General features: G+C 42.1%; 1 protein-coding gene across 4 annotated transcripts in view; it reads left to right on the top strand.

Moving 5' to 3' along the window:
* Positions 1 to 19,073, top strand: part of GPRIN2 (G protein regulated inducer of neurite outgrowth 2) — a 30,830-nt gene that overhangs the window by 7,032 nt on the left and 4,725 nt on the right. The window lies entirely within an intron of this gene.

Genomic DNA, 19,073 nt, shown 5'->3' with positions numbered 1-19,073 from the left:
CTTCTCAAAGTGTGGTGTTCTGCAGTGGGGTTTTTATGGGAGCAGGCCCTGGGAGCCCTGCCTGCTTCTGTGGTCCTGGCTTGCCTCCTTTTCAGTTGAGTACAGAACAACTGGAAGACTAGCAATCAAATGCAGGGCAAAGCTAAATATGTGATTAAATTATCAAAAAGCCAAAGCCCTTACTGCATGAAAGGCAGCTTAAAGCTACCCCAAAACTGGCTTGAAGGGTTGGGGTTTTTTTTGTGCAATTATTTATTGCTTTTTACTAATGGATATTAGGGAAGGGTAGAGAAGACATGCTGGTGGTTGTGCATGGGAGGAAATGGCATCTGGGAGAAGTAGAGCTGAGTGTCCACATGACAGTCCCTTGATCTAAGAGGAGATGTAAGGTTTTGTGCAATATCATCTTTGGCTTATTGCAAAACATGCTTAAAAAAGGGAGCTTGTTTTCATTCTCCATAAGCTACTGTTCTATTTGTTTGATAACCAAACTAAAAATAGTGCTTTGTGGAGATTTGCTTAGGCTTTGAAATACATGAGATTGTTTGTGTCAGTGGGCTGCCTTGCTCACTGCCAAGGTAAAATAAAGGCAAAAGAACTGGTCTGCTTTGTTGAGAAAGCTGCTCTTACATCCAAAATGAAAAAGAAAGGAGATGACAGAGCTCAAAACCACCAGTTTTCACAGGTCTAAAAATTCTGACAGCTTTCAGAAAGATTAATTCTGCAAAGAAGAAAACTGCATCTATGTTGCTCCTTGAAAAAAGTCATGTCAGTAGTGTTATGGCATTATTCCCAATGAAGATAAATGTAGGTGACCTGGCAGATTTCACGGAGACTTTTATGAGACAAACCCACACAAATCATCTTCCTTTCCACGGAAAAATAAAATTGCAGAATAGAGGCTTATTCAGAGACCATGCCTGCTATAATTGGGATGTCTAACCAGCACTTGTCTTCTCCCGGCCACAAGAAGCAGAACTTGTCATGATGCTTGTTGGATAGAAACACTCTATGTAGTGTTTATGTTTATTCCCAAAACTCTATATAGAGTATTTACAGACAAATCAGGTTGACAGATGTGTTTAGACATAGCCTAATGGAACAATATTTGTAGTGATAAATTGGGATGTATTGGAAAGTTTGAAGTTAATGTGATAGCACTTACCTGACAGAATTGCTTTCTTTAGAGAACTCTGTTAGAACTAACCCTGCTGTTTATGTCAAATGGAAGGTGATGGTTAGTTTCATGTTTTTAAACAGTCTCAGGTGCATTTCAGTTGCCTCCAGTATGTGTGTGAACCCTCGCTGTGCTAGCTCCTACACCTGATTGACTGGAATTGTTTTGGGTGTGTCAGTATACCCAAAACCCAAAAACTGGCACTGTATACAGAATGCCAATTTCGATAAGGGACAAGTAGCATCTGGAGCGGAGAGCTTCTGGCTGGTTGTAAGCCAGAAAAAGTTAAATTTGCCCATGGTGCACTAGTTATTATCTTAAAGGCTCTCTCAGACTGTGCTAAGGGGCTGTTATTCTTCAGAAACACTCGAAAATACTTTACAATGGAGATATCCAAAACCTGATCCAAATTGGCTGTGGCAGATGACATTCAGGCAAATGAGCAGTGTTACCCACAGGACAGTGAATTGTTCCTGGAGGGCTGCCTTATTGTGGAAGCCTAGAATGTATCCCAGAAATGCATTAAGATAAAACCTGCCTGGTGGAAGGCGCAGTTTCACTGGCTTAAGTGGCTTTGAATCAACAGACAACAAATATCAGCCTTCCAGGGTTTGCATGCAGAGCCTCCAGACAGAGATGCACACAAATTCAAGCCGTGTTTGTGGGTACTCAAGCCTGCCCCCCAAAGAGCAGCAGAGCTCAGCAGGCCCAGGGCTGATGGAGGAGTTCAGAAGGCACAGTCTGGGCAGGTCTGGGTCACCCACCTGGCAGAGAAATTTGCTCTAGATGACAGCAGACCAGGAAGTGCAAGAAAATACTGTGGGGATATAAATGGGAAGGGGTGAGAGAAGGGCTTCAGCACATGGTTTTAGGACATCAGGATGGTTTTCCTACCCCATTTCCTCTTCTGAGGAGGAGTAGATGGCCGAAGTGTGCCAGTGAATTTTAGGTTAGATAAAGGGGTTTTGGGTTAGGACTGGAGGTCTCCTGTCCTGAATGTGGAAGCCCTGGTTGCCTGGATGGACACTGACAAAAGCTGGCCTGCAGGTCTGACAGCTCTGCCTGTGTGGTGCCCTTGTTCAGCAGGCAAGCAGAGCTGACGCCTCTCCTCACACGAGGTGACTCAAAGTCAGGGGGCTGGTGGCTTGCTCTCATATGACCCTCAAGCACCCAAACCAGTAAACGGTAATTTTGAAAACTTTCTTTCATGGCTGGGCATAGGAGTTAAATTTGATGAAATTAAACGCATTCTCACATGTCTAAGGCCTGGGTGGAGTTCTCAGGAAAACTTGAATGCTGGTCAGGCTGAGCCACAGTGGTAGAACTGTTCTGAAATCGTTCTCTTGAAAAATACTGCTGACTTCTTCTCAAAAGAAATTCATCAGCATTGCCTGGATGTGGCCTAATGGATCTGAGGGCTACTGATTTCTCAGCTTCTTTTAACTATCAACTTTCTTAAAGAAAGATACGAGAATAAATTCCCCAAGTGTGAATTTGAGGCAGTTTTACACCTTTTCTCATCAAATGTAGAATGAGAAAGTTGTATGCCAATTGCATCGTTATGGATGCCCAGATTCGTGACTAACTGATGTAAAAGTTGGTCACTAGTATCTTCCAGTAAGCACATTTTGATGCTTTCAATGAAAGTATTTAACCTTGCTGGACATAGAAAATCTGGGACAAGAAAGCCCTGCAACTTGGTTCTGTAAAGGGTTTTGGGGAAAAGCTAAGTGTAGCATTGTCCTCTCTCATTTTATCTTTTATATGTTCTTGGGGTGTAATTTGGGCCAGCTGGGACTCATTTGGAAGATGCATTGGAGTGGGAGGGTGGTACCGAGTGGCCGTGGCTGACCACTGACACTGCAGCAGTGTTGGAGCAGCTGCAGGTGCCAGGGTGTGTCTCACCACGTCAGCCAAAGTGTTTTGCTGGAATAAGAAAGGAAATGGAGAGATGCCCTGTCCCTGCAGCACCACTGCAGTCCTGTACCGTGGGCAGGGAAGAGTCACCTGGGCATGACCCTGGGCCAGCAGGAAGGCTGATAAGCATGTGCTGGAAGGGACAGGTTCAAGGAACTTCTGTTTCCAGCCCGGCAGGAAGGATGTCAAGGTCAGCACAAAGAGCTGAGTGCAAGTGCCTACTCTGCTTCACTGCTGTGGTACATGGCAGGTAAAATAATGCAGCCAGAAAGCTGCTGCTGACCCGTGCATGGCTCTTAGCCCCTGAAATGCTTCCTGACCTGCAGCCCGAGGGTGTGATTGCTCAGTGGGTCTGTGGGGGTGTGCATCTTAGAACAAAGCCCGGAAGCACATAGGAAATTACTGTTTTTGCAGCCCATTCTGAAGACTCAGGGAGCAACTGTACATTCCTAAAAGCATTTGGGAGGGGTGTTGATCCCCCTCTCTCAGCTGAGCTAGGCCTGATGGGAGGGTGTTGGTGAAGGCTTAGGAACAAACTGAGAACTGCTGTAAGTGGATTACAATAATTATTTACTGCTTCCTGAACAGAAAGGAGGACTTGAAAGGGCTCTTTTCTGAGGTTTTGGTATCCTTATCCTTGCCCCACTAGAGATCCAACCACCCTCCCTTCTGTGAAGTTCTAAATGGAAGGAATAGGCCAGAAAGGAATAAAAGCAGCTCACAATGTGGAAGCTTGGAGTGATCCTTGGGAAAGGACTGAGTGTAGCCCCTCATAAAGGTGAGCGAAAGAGGAGATTCTTTACAAAAATGGGCCACTGTGGATGAGGATGAGACTCCTCTGGTCACATCTGTCCTTGGTGTCCCCTGATGCACCACAGGTCACCCCTGGCAGCTTGGAGGACCTGCGTGTCCATCTCCTCAAAACAGGATATTCCTGTTGGGCAGGGATGGGGTGGGGATACTCAATAACAGCACCCTCAGGACCCCGCCGTGCCTGGGTGAGCCCCTGTGACAGGCTGGGGGTGAGGACACAGCGCTGCCTCCACATTGGAGGGCAGAGAGGGCAGGCTGGGATCCCCTGAGGGCTGCAGTACCACAGGGTGGGGATGGCCACAGTCCGTGGGCAACTGTGAGCCCAGAAATACCTGAGCCAGGTGTGGGAGAGAGGGATGGCACAAATGGGAGCCTTGCAGGAGGGCAGCCTCAACTGCGAGCACCCTGATGTGTGTGCTGACACAAACTCCCTGGAAGTCACTTTGGCTCAACCAAGATGTGTTAAAGTAACTGGAAGCAGGTTCTGTAGAATGACTTGCAATAGAAAAGGTGTTCTAAATGGTGTCCTGTTTGGCACAGACTGGATAATTATCTGTAGCACACTGCTTTTTCCATTTCTCCCTGCTCAGCACAAACAATCCCACTCTTTGCAGTCCATGGATACATCCTTGTTCCCAGTCCGTGCCTACAGGACCGATGCATTCTGGCCTTGGGGTTTGATTTGTTTTCTTTCTGGTTGTTCCACATTACCAGAAGCAATGGGTGTTTCCTACTGGTGATTTTACCTTTATATGAGGGTGGATATTGAACACATACCAGGATGCCTTTGCCCAGCAGCCAGTTCCTTTGTATACCTTTTATAATTTTCCTTTAACCCTTAGCATTTCATTCCTCCCCCTCTGCTCCTCCTCTTCCTGCCCCTGTTTGCCTCCCCTCCCTGTGCTTCCCTGGCGGCATTGCCAGCTCTGCACAGGCCCAGTTTCTCTAATCAGATGAAGCTGCAGGATTATCTCTCTCCCTCCCTCCCTCCTAGGCTCCATTTTATTTTCTCTCCAGCCAAGGGGGGAGCCAGGAAGGGGCGTCGAGGCAGAGGGAACCCCATCTCCCAATCTCCTGCCTTTGATGCTCTCTAACAATCCCACCTCCTTCCCCTTATCATACGCTCACCTTAGTGTCAACAGCATCAGGCGGATCAAGGAGAGGAAATCTGAACTCTCTGGGCTTTTGTTCTCCTCAGATTTCTGAGCATCATTTAAATACCCTCCAAGTAACTTGTGCAGGGGAGCTGGATGTGCAATCTCTGAGGGGGGGAAGGTAAGGAGCACGGAAGTCATGGATTGCCCGTTCTCTCCTGTAAGGACAACGAGCCCTCTCCGTTCTGCCAGGAGAGTAACAAAGCAGATGAGGGGAAGGGAAGGGAGAGGAGCTGCACAGAGACAGAGCCAGGCTTCCGTAAGTGCTGTGTTGGCAGCAGGGGCTGGATAGCTGGACTGAAAATCCCAGGAAATGGTAGCTTTCTCTTTTTCTGAAATGACAGGACTCTGATCTTTAATTGAATTTAATGTGGTTCTGTAGAAGGTGGTATTTTGTGCTGTTGTCTTTCACTTACGTGTGTATGTGTTTGTCTTTTAGTAAATATTTCCAGAATATACATGTCACTGTTTCTTTGGGGGAGAAAAAGCCCCATAAGCTTGTTTATCTTATTCTTCTGCACATCTTTGAGTTTATGAAGATGCTTTTTGATTATCTCTTGTGTGTATGTTAGAGTTTGGATAGTAAAAAGAAGAGAAAAGAGTAAATTTTGTTGCTTTAAATTTCTACCTTTTAGTACTAATGTGCCAGAGAATTGTTTACCTTACTGTTTTCCACCATGGGTACCACGTGTTTTTTAAATTCCTAAGAATATCCAACACTAGAAAAATCAGAGGAATATTCCAGTGCTTTCTGCATATCAGCTTTGTTTTACACTTTTTCTTCCTAGATAAATAGTCAATTGCTATTTAAAATGGCAAATAAAATTTTTCTCTTAAACCAAAACATGTTTTTTCCAAACTCACAAACTTGATTTGGTTTGGCTTTCTATTGTCACTAGGCTAAATATTTTATATCAGAATCCTTAGCAGAAGACTATTTTGTGTATATGGTATGATTAAAAGCACGAGTCTGTGCTGATGCACTCCTGGATTTTAGGGGAAGAGGGAAAAAGGAGCATGAGCAGGCAATTATTTCCATTTAAAGAATTCTAAGCATGAAAGGTGATGGGAAAGGTGGTCATAATATATTCAGCAAGATGTTGTTCTCATACATAAATGAGGTGGCCCTTATATAGATCAAAATCTACCTCTCTTTCATTGATTCATGCTTCAAAGTAACAATCTCATACAAAAATATAAAAATAGCAGTGGTTTTCTTGCACCAAGACGTTGATGAAAGCTCGCAGATGGTTGTTTGCATGTTTTAGTGTAAGTCTGAGTGTTTCCAGGACACCAATTGTAGCAAGAGCTGACTTTGGGGACCTCTGCATGGAGTCTTTGTGTAAAACAATTAGGTTTTGAGAAGTTTTCATTTAGGAGGGTGGATTAGATGAGGGCTTTATGTTTTCACGCCGTGTCTTGATTACTCCATAAACACTTCTCCACTTACCGGGTTTTGTTGATTTTTATTGTCCGGACATTTTATCTTACCTGTATTCCAGGGAAAGCTGGAATTGCAATTTAGTTTAGCTGACAGTTATTTAGGGCTGCATAAACAAGAGCAGTAAACTGTGTATGGCCTTGTGGTGTCAGAGTTGGTTTATAATACGAAATGTGATAAATTTCTGTCAGATAGCTGTGCCAAATCCACATTTTTCCTTCCATAGTAAACCGTGCATATTGAAACTGCACTTGAAAAATAAAAATGTATGAAGGAGGGTAAAACAGAGGAAAATTATAATTGATGATCATTAGACTTCTGAAGTTTGATTTTCTTTCTTGCCTGTTAGGGCAGTGACAAAAGGTAAATTGGAGGTAGCTTTTAACCACTGCAGATGAGCAAAGCTATTTGCTGGTACTAGAGATACTGTTACACCTGACTGCAGGCAGGTTATTTCTGAGTAGAGCAGCAACAAAATCCTGTTTCTTCTCCAGTGAACTCTTCTGGAGCTTAGAGAGACTGAATTGTTCATTCCTTTGCCCTGGAGTTCATGTTTTTAAATGAGGATGGAGTGTATTTCACTGGTCCCTTTATTTGGCTATTACAAGCTGTTACACAGTTTGCAGGAGAATGCAGCCTAGGAATGATGCTTTCCAGGGCTACAGACTTGAAAGAGACCTGTTAATGGCATTTGCTCTGCAAGTGTTATTTCCAGTTAATGAGGAAAAAATCTTATTTTTGTTATCATATCAATATATTTCTTGCAGCAAGTATCTTTGGCAGATATGTGTGATATTTCATTCCTTCTAGTCTCAAACCATTTTTGCCCATGAACAACAGTACGTTGGGAATCACAGGCTGCAAATCATGTTGCACTTTTCTTTCCTTGTCAGTCTTGAACTCTTTTTTTGAATCATTTCCCATGGCCATGAGCCACACCATAGGGACTGCAGGGACTGGCCTTTTAGTTTATCCATGCAGCTTCATTGTACAGAAATAAAAGGTTTTTAACTGGTGTAGACAGTAAAGCTGTGTGCATACACAATCTCTCTAGGATATTAAGATCCTGGAAGATGTGAATTATCCAAACTTTGGGTAGCCCTTTTTTTTGTTGTTTCTGGGTGGTGTTGGGGCAGCGTTTCAGTGGTGAGCGAGGGTTTTTTGGGGGGTTTTTTGGGTTTTTTTTTTTGGGGTTTTTTTTTGTTTTTTTTTTTTTTTGTAAAAGCAAAATGAGGGGGAGAATGAAAATAAATGTTGGAGTACAGTGGTCAGGAATATCTGCACAAGGGATACAATGAGAAAGCAGTGAACTGAAAAATACTGCTGAGCTTTTCTCTGGTTAAGATAACTTTATGCAATGTTTCCTATGCATGCCTTATAACAATTGAGTTAATTTATAGCTGTGCAGGTGGTAGTTCATCTGTATGTTAAGAACTCTGCTTTAGGAGTATTCTGTGATTGCTTAGGGGATTGTTGGGAGGAATATGGCATCTTCCATTTAGAAAAGCTGTTCAAGTTCTTCAGAATAAAGTTCCACTCTGGCAAATTATCTTTAGCAACAGGAACCACAAAAAAAAATCACTTTGGGGCTGCGTAGGTAAATGGACTCAGAGCATGGCAATTGGGTCAGGCCAACTAAATGAAGTTGACATCAGCCAGGTCTTTCCTAGTTTGGTGTGTGAGTTATAGCCAAGCATCATTCTGCACCAAAAAAAGCTTTGTAAGAAAGATCACCTTTAAACTGGCCTGTCCCTGTGTGGGGAAGTTCTTGCAAAATGACAGCTTGACTTGTGCACAGTGTGGATTTAATACAAAGCAGAGAAAGGAACAGGAATCTTTCTCCATCTGCAGAATATTTGCTAATTAAGCTTTAGCCAGGGCACCCTTCAGCGTGCAAATGAAGGTTAATGGGATTGAGCAGTTGTAAGACCTTCATTTGACTTGCAGAGCTTTACTCCAGTCAACAGCACAGAAGGCTGACAGAACCCAGGTCATCTGAGCTGAAGTAAAAGATCCAACTCCTTTTCAGCTCAAGCTAAGCAAACCTCATGTGGAAATGGAAGAGATGCACAAAGCCACCCTAGCTCTCCTAAACTGGGCTGGGGTTTTTTGTGGGTTTTGGGTTTTTTTAAGACTTTTAAAATTATTGCTTTCTGCAGAGAATCTGCTTGGAAAGTTCAGTGTTTATGACTGAGCAGGGTAGATCAATACTTCTTGAAACATGAAGGAAAAGCATACATCTTGTTATAGCAGTTTTATTTGGTTCTTAATGGCTTCTAAACTGTGAAGGGGGTGGGGTGATTCTGTTGATTTAGTAACAAGAGAGATGTTAATGGATTGGAAAGAAACTTTCAGAGTCACTGCCTCCTTCTGTAGATCACCTTTCATGTAGAATATGGGGATCACCTTTGCTTCCTTCCCAAAGTCATTCCTGTCTCAGTAAAAGGTAATAAGGTTTCAGTAAAACATACAGGTTTCACTAATCAATTAAAAGTGGTTCAGTATTGCAAAACGGCTGCACATTTCAGCTTCTCAGGTTGAGAAGGTACATGACATTCATTGTCACTGACAGATAAAAGCACATATTTATGAAAAGAATTTTTAAAAAGTCATTTTTGGAGGGACTTTGTGCATTCATCTATTCCAATCTCCTGCTCAAAGCAGAGACAGCTGTGAGGTCAGATCAGATTTCATAGGGTTCTGTCTGCATGTGTCTTCAATATGGTCAAAACAATGTTTGAATAATAAAGAATTCCCGTAGCAGAGCCTTTATTCTTTATAATCACTATCTTGTTGCTAGCAGTTAACAGCAGATGCCTGAAGAGTCATTCTCTAGTTGTCCATGTCACACAGGTGGGCTTTTTCTCCATCTGAATGATGGCAGGAACTGGATTGTCTTACAGCTCTTGAGTTGTTCCAAACTTATACCTCAAAACTCTGTGATTCTGACATTATTAAGAGTTAATAAGAAAGTGGAGACTTCTGCAGCTTGGGTTATGGTTGCAATTAACCAAGAGGAGGGGAAATTTGTTTCTGTACATAGAGTAGGGTGTAAACATTAATTCTAGAGGAAGTCCTTCACATGCTTGAATTTGACAAAATATTTGCAAACCTTAGTCTGCTGCTTTGGACTGTTACTTTACTGTGTCTTGTGTTTTTTCTCCCCACGGTCTCTGGTGTCAAGCCTTAGGAGGCAGGGGCTCTCCTCTAGCCAAGCTCAATTGTTTTTCTTCTCTCAGTCCTGAGAGAGTAGGGAAATGCTCCCTTTCATCCCCTCCAGATGTTCTCTGAAAACTATAGATAATAGTTCCCCACACAGGTCTGATTCGACTACACATGGACTGGGACAGTTGCTTTCCTGAGAGACAGACACTGCACTTTGACATAATGTCATTAAAAAATGACAAAATACCAAGTCTGAAATGAAAACTTCCTCTTCCCATATTCCTTGTTTAAATAGGTTCAAATCTACCTCATACTACAATGGCAACTTCTAATGCAATGAAACACCATTAGCTAGTCCCCTTTCTAGTTCTTTTCAATATTCACTTAGCCCCTTGGGTAGAGGTTGCCAGCTCTTTTCCAGCCTGAGTATATATAGAAGAGCTTGCAGTGTGAGCAGAAGGCTTAAATGAGTCACAGAATCTCTTTTTTTTAATGAGTAAAACCATAGTAAATAAAACCCTATGAGTACATGCAGCACTGTAGGACACCGTGGTCTGCAGTTGTGACAACTCTGCTTAGAAAGTTTAATGAAGCTGCTTATAATAATGAATCATTGCTACCTAATTTACCATGCATATACAATGTACATGTTGTCAGCATGCATATTGTATAGGGAGTGTATACATACAACACCTAATGTGAGAAACTCTGCTGGGTTTGAGTGTTTGAAATCTTGAGATTACTTATGCTCACGACTCTGGAAAGTTGCAGGGGGTGCTTCAAACATTTGCCTCTGAAGCACAGATAGTGTCTGAACTTTACTGGTAAGGTGAGTTTTCTGCAAGTGCAATGAGATCTTCTTGTGCAGATGCTCTATTTATTTGTTCCAGTCCAAATATTAGAAAAGAATGGCCAGAATACATTATCTTCTGCATCTTATATTTAATATTTTTTATTCTAGGATTTGAGAGTGCTCTGCAATCATGAGTTAAGCCTTTAAATATCTACATCGGGGGCTTCTGCATCTAATCTGTGAGTCACAGATGAGTAAACTGAGTCACAAAGGGAATGACTTGCTCAAGGTCATACACTATGTCAGTGAGCACAGACAGATTTAGAAAGCAATTGTTTTCTCTTTCTAATTACTGAGCAATTGTTTTTTTTAAGTTCTGGGAGTCAGTTTTCTGTCAGTCCACAATGTTGAAGTCAGTCTTTTCTCTGCCACCACTGACAGCAGCTTCTAGAGGTAGACGGATTGTGATTTTGAATTCTTCTTTTCTCCAAGGTTTTGCATACAGCTCAAAAATGCCCTTATTTAAATAAAGAATTGAAGGGGATTTTGTGGCCCTTGTGTAGTATTCAGTCACAGGGGAAAACAAGGGAACAAGCAGTGAAGGTAAATTTCTAGGTTTTCTAGATAAGTTGCCAGGTTTTTCTAGGTAGGAAAGAGAGTCAACCATTACATGTTGAAGAATAATGAGCCATCTTTAATTGTTTTGGTGATGCATCCTTCAATCTAAAATATTGTCTTTACTTTAATGGAGATGTTTGGAGACCTTCAGATTGCTATTACTGTTGTTTATATCACCATTATTGCTGTTTGATGCTGCTGTAGGAATTGCCATCCTTCAATTAAGGATGATATGTGAGCAGGAAAAGCTGCTGTACTTATGGCTGTATCTATTCAGTGTTTTTAAGGCAGATTTGAGCTTCCTTTGTCTGCCACTGCAGCTGCTTAGAAAGCTTTTATCTCTGTTGGCACAACACTGAAGCAAGGGAGTGAGTTTTATGGGAGGCTGGGCATGTTAGGCTCAGCTCTGTGCTTTTCTGCCTCCTTGCAGCCAGCACAGAGCTCACACACAGGCTGTGCATCCACTCACAGAGGCTGTGACACAGCTTTGGCTGTCACAGCGGCCTTCACCAGGCAGGGAGGGGCATCCCACTGCCCTCTCACTCACAAGTGCAGGACCATTAAAGCTGGGATGTCCATAGGGCAGGGAGGATAAGCCAAGTTCATACCTTCCCTCTAACTGTCATTGTTAAGCTTTCAAGCAAACAGCAAAAATTATTTGAATATTTTCTACTAAAATACATGAATTTTCAAGTAGATATTCTAATCAGCCAGTTTGGGTGGAGTTTGTTGGATGTGCAAACTGCTGGCCTCTTGTGCAGGTTGCACTGATATCCAGCTGTACCTTGAGACTGAAAGGAGACTGGAAGCAAGCTTCTGGTTTTCTGTACGATTTTTAAGTTTGTGCTGCTGCCCAGGCAGCTGTGATTCACACAGCCTCTGACAGGCAGAGGCTTACACAGCAAAGCCATGGCCATGTGTTTTCCCAGAGTTCCAGATCAGTGGGGTTGCTTTGGAGCTGGTCTGCTCAGGACTGAAGAGTGGGTACAAAAGTGGAGCTCTGAGGAACAGGAGTTGTTCAACGCCAGACCAATTCTGTCTCCTCCAAGCTGGAACGTGTGAAGGAATAGGATTTGATCCCCTGCTATGAAGAGGAAAAGGCAGACTAGTGTCTGTCTCTCTGAAATAAATTTAAATGTGGAGAGGCCACTGCGTATTTTCTGCATTAAAGATGAATTCCTAAAGAAACTATCAAATATTTTTGTCCCAGGACTTCTGCAATATACCAGTGGATATCAGTAGCCATCAGTTCTTAGCAGCATAATCCTGGCATCTGAATTAACAGTTTCATTTTGTTTAATTCTGTTCTGCTTAAGCCAGAAAGACAATTATATTAATATACCACTTCTTTAGGCACGCACTATTCAGTGTAAGCATGATTCTAGGTCAATGTTGCCTGCTGCCATTATATTTGATTTTTTTTAAACCCCAGCTGGTGAAAACAGCTGATTACATGACCATGTCATCGTATTTAATTTGTAATTAAAGTTTTAAGTCTTCTGACTGAAGAGGTGAGCTTGAAAAAATGAGTTGTCAAACAGTAATAGTGAGCATCAGATATGACTATACAATATCTCGTATTTTATGTCTTTTGCATATATTGTAGGATAGTTTGTATGCTGCAGGAGAGCTCCACGTGGAAATATAGTGGGCGTAATGTTTTGCTCATAAAATTCTTCTAAAGAAAGATGAAGTCCAAGAGATTTTTGAAGTTTTTCTGGGAGAGATGATTAAATTAAAAAGGTGGCAAAGAAGACCCTACATCTCATGGTGACAACCTTCCTGGCATGGCTCTTCTGAGCTGTTGGCATAACTGTGGCCAGTGGCCTTGTCATTCCACACTGAGGTGAATGCATTGGCCAGTGTTGGAATCTGTTCATTTTCTGATGTGGTGACTCATCCGTTGTCTCCTGCTGAGGCCACTGGTAACCAGGGACTGTGGCACCCTCAGTGTTTGGGGGATGAGGTCTCTGCTGTGGCCCTCAGGAAGGGGAGAGCCAAGGTTCATCAACACTCAGGGTAAAGGGGACTCTTCACTCTCAGTCTTGTCACCAGTCACTGCAGAGACCTGCCCTGTGCTCAGCACAGGATGGGGAAACACCAAAGTCTTTTGGGAAAGCCTGGCTGCCAAAACGGTAATTGGCAGAAGCTAACGAGGCTGTGACCTGTAAGGGCATCAGACACAAGGCCTCTGCTGTGGCAGGGCTGAGCACTGAGGGTCACAGGTCTCTCGTGCTTTCCTGCCTGTCACTCCCCCTCCCTCCCGTGAATTGTAGTCCCAGTGACATGGCCCCACTGTCCCCAGTGCTTCTTGCAGTGCAGAGCTGGAAAACAACCCCAGGCCTTTGCCTACAGAGTGTGCACTTGTCTGTTGTGTCTGTCTGTTCGTGCCTCCAGATGCCCAAACCAGTCTGTCCTGTAGATTTGGCTGATACTTGGAAATACTTAGGATGATAAAAAATATTTACAAAAGGGCATTAGCAGCTTAAACTGAACAAGGCATAGTTTGTTTATAATGCTATTCCAAAATGGAAAGCCTACAGAAAGATGATGGATTAAAGGTTAAGTGATTGGGGTCTCAACCTGAGTCTTTATTAATCTAGTTGACAGAATTTAGAGAAATTATTTTTTTATTGACAGAATTTAGAGAATTTTTTTATGTACCCTGGCAAGTGATACCTTTTCCCCTACTGTAACTCCTTTGTTTCTCCCTTTCACTTACAGCTCCCCAAAATAAAATAACAATTAAAAACAGCAACAACAAAACTCCTAATCCCAGACACTTGAATCTCTAAGCTTTTTACTATGGCTAATCCTGTTTTGCCAATGCCTTTCAAGTGGTTTGACTCCCCCTCTGCCCCTGACCCCACACAATTTAAATGTTAGTGATTACTGTTAATGAACTGTTTCCTTCAGCACTAGTGGTTAGGGAGAGGCCATCAGATCTCATAATGCTATCATGCCAATCTTTGTCTAAAGCAAAACAGATCTTTCTTAACTCATACAAGTAGTTCTCCATCTGGACAAGCAAGGACAACTTTTAGACATAAGCACACTCTTTTTTATTATTATTTTGATGGTATAAGATTCTTTAAAATTAGTACAGCTCTAAAAGAAATGAACGTCATATCAGATGATGTTCTTTTTACATCATTTTACCAGATTAAACATGTATCTTAGAACTTTAGTGATGGATTGCAGTAAGGAAGCTCCATTGCATATTAAATACCAGGTCTGAAGAGAACCCAGTGTGAATATACTGAATTTCTTCTGGTACCTGAGGGTGCTTGGCTGTTGGGGCAGAAATGCAGGATTTCCTCTCTGTGCTGTCTTGTGCCCCAGGCAGGGTCAGCAGTGTTTATGGCTGACTGCTGCCTCTGAGGATGTAATTAAAGTCCCATCATTTTAGCCACAAACTGCTCTTAACTTTCAAATTTATAACCATGGGGTTTGTAATAAGATTAAATAAAGTTAAGAATGTCTATCTAGCAGCCTTCTCTTCAAGTAAATTTCTTAAGTTAATTAAAATGACACTATTCTTCTTGTATAAAATATAATTGTGTATGAATTGGAGTTCGGTGTTGTTGCAGAAATTCTGTGTTTGCCTTGTGGAGCTGATTATTGCACAGCAGGGCCAGAATGATGCAAATGGAGGAGCAAATTCAGGACAAAGACCTTGCAATCCCCTAACACTTCTCAGAAAGTGTCTTCTCTGAAAGGGCTAGTGCTGCCATGGAGGGTCCTGGCCAGCATCCAAAAATAACAGTCAGCATCCAAAAATGTTGGTATGGATCAGATTGCTCAGCTTTTCTGAATTCCACCTATGCCTATTAGTGCTCTCACCTCTGAAACTGGCTTTGATTTTATAACTTATTTTGCAGATGCTGGTTTTGAAAGCATAAAATTCAGCAAAAAATTTATTGTATGATCAGCCAAGTGAAGATGGATGAAACAGCTGCAGTCACTATTACAAATCTTGTTGACTTGTGGGTTGACCATCAGAGAAAAAATAACTGTGGGAGATTTAGAGAAGTTTCTGGCATTGCATGCATGTTTCTAGTAAATAGTATTAAATTTCTCGGACTCTTCCAAAATTCTGCAACTCGCTTGTGTTCTTCAATGTGAGTGTCAGGTGATTCTCACTTAACTTACTATAGTAACAAAGTACTAAATGGGGGTTCTTAAAAGAGAGGGAAGAGGACTTTTTATGCGGGTAAATAGGACAAGGGGGAACAGTTTCAAACTAAAAGATGAGAGTGTTGTCAAAATTTCAATTAAAGTACATGTGTGGAATAAAAAAATACCGAAGGATTTTAGAATCATAGTTAATTTACAGTGAATGCCTTTCAATTGGTAACATACATTATATTTAATATTTTGAGAGTAAATTTACTGGTGCATTAAATAGGTCAAAACTTTAATCATAAGTCATAGCAAAATACACATTTGTTGCTTTAAAGTAGTTCAGTGGAATTAGTGAAAGCAGCCTAGATCCCCTCATAAGCTATCTGAAGCTAAGCCAAAAATAGTGGATGTTAATTCCATTTCTATCCTAATCCTTTCTCTGCTTGTCTAACAATTTTCTATATAGTCGTAGCAGAGTATGTGCATCAAAAATTCATACTTTCTTATTTGTGTATTCAGGTGTGAATTTCCTTTGAAATTTCAAATCAAAATCTTTCAGACAGATTCAGAACTTAAAGTAGATATTTTCAAGTAAAATTCCTTTCCTATAAACCATATTTTTACATTTTAAAAATGGAAGTTAAGCCATGAACAGCATGCACAAAGAAAGTTGGGTGCCTATGTGCACACAAAATCAGTGTGTTTCTATCCTGTTTCTTGTGAGTAATCCATTCCTGATCAACTGATTCACAGAACACAAGGGTGTTGCATGGCTGTGACATTGAAGAGGTTCCATGGTTTGGGGCTGGATTTTTTCAAGTTTGGCACCTCAGTGTCCCATAGGTGACCCAGTCCCTCACAGCAGGGGTGTCAGAAGGACCATCCAGACCCTCCTGCTCCCCTGCCTTTCCCAGGAGCCCTGGCTGCACACCGGGCTCAGCGGGAGCTCTGGCTCCTCTGGCACCTGGAACTCTTCTCGAGGGGTTTTTGTGCACCCTGAGCGATCAGTGCCAGCAGTGCACATGTGAAATGCAGAGTTTGGGGAGGCCCAAGGCCATAGGAGAATTGTTACAGTTACGCTGGTGTGGAACACTGGTCTGTCTGAGCAACAATGTTCAGCTGCTGTTGGGAGTAGCTGGTCAGAACATTCTACATGTACACGTGTAATGTATGTCACATTGGCCCATGTTTGGTCATGATTTCACCTGCAGTGGGGCAAAAATTAATTTCTTCAGCATTTTCTTTGGAGGTTTTCCTGCCAGCATCACCCTGGATTGTTGCTTTCAGTGATGCCACTATATTTGGTCTGGTTCATCCGTCTGAATGTGTTGTGTGTGAGGTGACAAATCAGTTTCAAATGCATCTTCTTGCAGTTACAGAGGCTTCTGCAGCAATGTCCTTTGCTACACAAAAGAAGCAAATAGAGGCCTTGATTTCTGTGTACCTGCACATATCTGAATGCTGTAAACTTTGTAAGAGAGCCCTTCAAACGTCCCACAGACTTGTATCATTTGTAACAGGATATGTTTGAAGCTTCCTTTCACCCGAGTCTCAATATTTGTGTCTGAGGATTTCCATTAGCAGGTGTTGTTTTGTCCAGGTGTGTGTGAGAGCCTTTGCAGGTGTTATGTTTTAAAGAGATTAAGTGTAAGATTTGCACCTTGTGGGCAGCAATTGCTCTGGTGTTTAATCCTCTTGACTCCTTTGAACCCTGTGTGGCAGACTATACTCGTGTGTGGAAGTGGCTGCAGGAGAGGTAATATGTACGGAGGATGGGAAATCACCTTTTTTCTGCATACAGTCCAAATTGGAGCAAGCCCTACACTAGAGGATATTGCTGCTGGTCACAAGTCCCTGCTACACAACCCACAATGAGAATTTTTGTAAGAATGTGATTGCAAATATTATTATTTTTTTAATGTTGTCATGCTCGATTCAATTTCACTGTGGAAGACAGCCAACACAAGTGGATTTCAGGTGATGGGAAAATTGAAACCTGTTAGCCTGCCGAGGTTAACAATGGAAATGGAATTACAAGCACTGATAGCTGCCTGGATCAGCTGCAGAGCTCTTGGTTGGCAGAGGGAGCGAAAGGCATGTTCTTATCAGCTATGTTGGTGCATGACTCTTGAAGCCTGTAAATATCACATTAAAAGGATCACATATGAGAAGCTTCTCACTGAGAGGGTTGAATGTGAGCCCTTGCAGCCTCTGTGTCCTTGATGATAAGAGTGAGCTTCCCTGTTCCATTTGCAGAGTGCTTTTGTTCACAGTGTGTATGAACCTTTCCTGTTCCACACATTAATTTTTATTTTAGTGATACAGTGCGCAAGAAATTGTGCAGGTTTCTGTCAGAGACCTGCTAAGGAGGCAGAGTGCATGGAGTGTATCTGAGAGAAGGTTGTCCAAAATGAGAAATGCTGGCTTTCACCCTCTACATCTGCACAACAAAATATCCAGTAGTACTTGGTCTGGAGGCAATGCACAAATAGCCTGGATCTTTCTGTTCAACACAGTGAGTTCTTGTAGAAAAGACACATATGTGTTTGTGTGGGTAGATATAGATAAATGAGTGTATTAAAATAACTTTAGTTGTACAAATGTTGCAACACCTCTGTGACACCAAGGCAATGTATCAGCAGTCAGTGGAATAACTGGATTGCTAAATCTGGTGAGATTCAAAATCTTCAATCACAACTTCCCTTAGATGTGAAACTGCTAACAGAAATGTTAATAATGTATAGGCTACTGCACCAACTGGTAGAAACAAGAGTTTGCTAAAAATATAAATGACTGAGTCCACTAAAGAAAAGGCCGAAAGAACTGCAAGACTTTGGCTAAAGATTTTCTTGTTTCATTTTCACCCGGCCTCTGGTGCCAGCATGAACTTGTGGATTTGCAAAGGTGAGTGGCCCAAGAGCCCAGAGCACCACCCTTAACAGAGGCAGTGCTGAGGTGCAGGTTCTCCTTACAGAGAGAGGGGAATTTCACCTCCAGCCTTTCACTGGATCTGTCTTTGCAGCCACCTCCAGTGGTGTCAGAGGTGAGCACAAGCTGGAGCGCTGCCCAACGTTATTTGTTGTGGGAACACTGGCAGTGACCCCGCACTGGCCTGGCAGAGGTCACTTCCTTGGGTTTTGTGTCATCTCTGTCACAGGGGGTCAAACCAGCTTTGTCCATACCCACTGTACACTCGTGTGGGCTCAGGGAAAACAGTGGACTAAAACAGTGATCTTGTTGTGACATGAAATATCAAGAAGCTTGTTAGGAAAGGTATGGGGAAAAGGGAGAACTTGTTCAGTTGTTGTGGCTTTAAAGTTTAAAGCTCCATCAGTGACTGGATAACTTCTGAAATGACAATGTCAAGAGACTTGAAATGAAATGTATTTTTTTGTTTTGATAATACATAATTGTACTGCCAATAATATCATTGGCTTAATGACCACTGTGGTGAAAAGCTATCTAGTTTGAAAATATTTCTGTCTTTGCTTAAGTTACATGACATCTACAGATGGCCCAAAAATGACTTCAGTGAATTTGGGGACATTATACATAGTAATGCTGGGATAGTTATTGTTAAAACATAAAAATATTGTTAAAATGTATTGTTAAAATGTATTGTTAAAATGTATTGTTAAAATGTAAAACCAAGGAGGATTTTTTCCTTATTTGTTTTATGAATTGGAAAAAACCCACCAGAATTTTAAGAAATCCTGGCTCTAATTTAGGGAAAACTCTTTGGGGAAAGTGAAAATGGAAACTGACTGGTCCGAGTACACCTAGACTAGAGTACTGTGCTTTTTAAAAAGTACTTGTGAACTGTGAAAGGCAAGAAGGCCAAGCAGGTCAGAAGAGATTATAGTTTCCAGT

The sequence above is a fragment of the Prinia subflava genome, chromosome 9, assembly GCF_021018805.1.
Source record: "Prinia subflava isolate CZ2003 ecotype Zambia chromosome 9, Cam_Psub_1.2, whole genome shotgun sequence".
Classification (NCBI taxonomy): Eukaryota; Metazoa; Chordata; class Aves; order Passeriformes; family Cisticolidae; genus Prinia; species Prinia subflava.
Note: the sequence above shows the minus strand (reverse complement) of the source record. Positions and strands in the feature narration are given on the sequence as shown.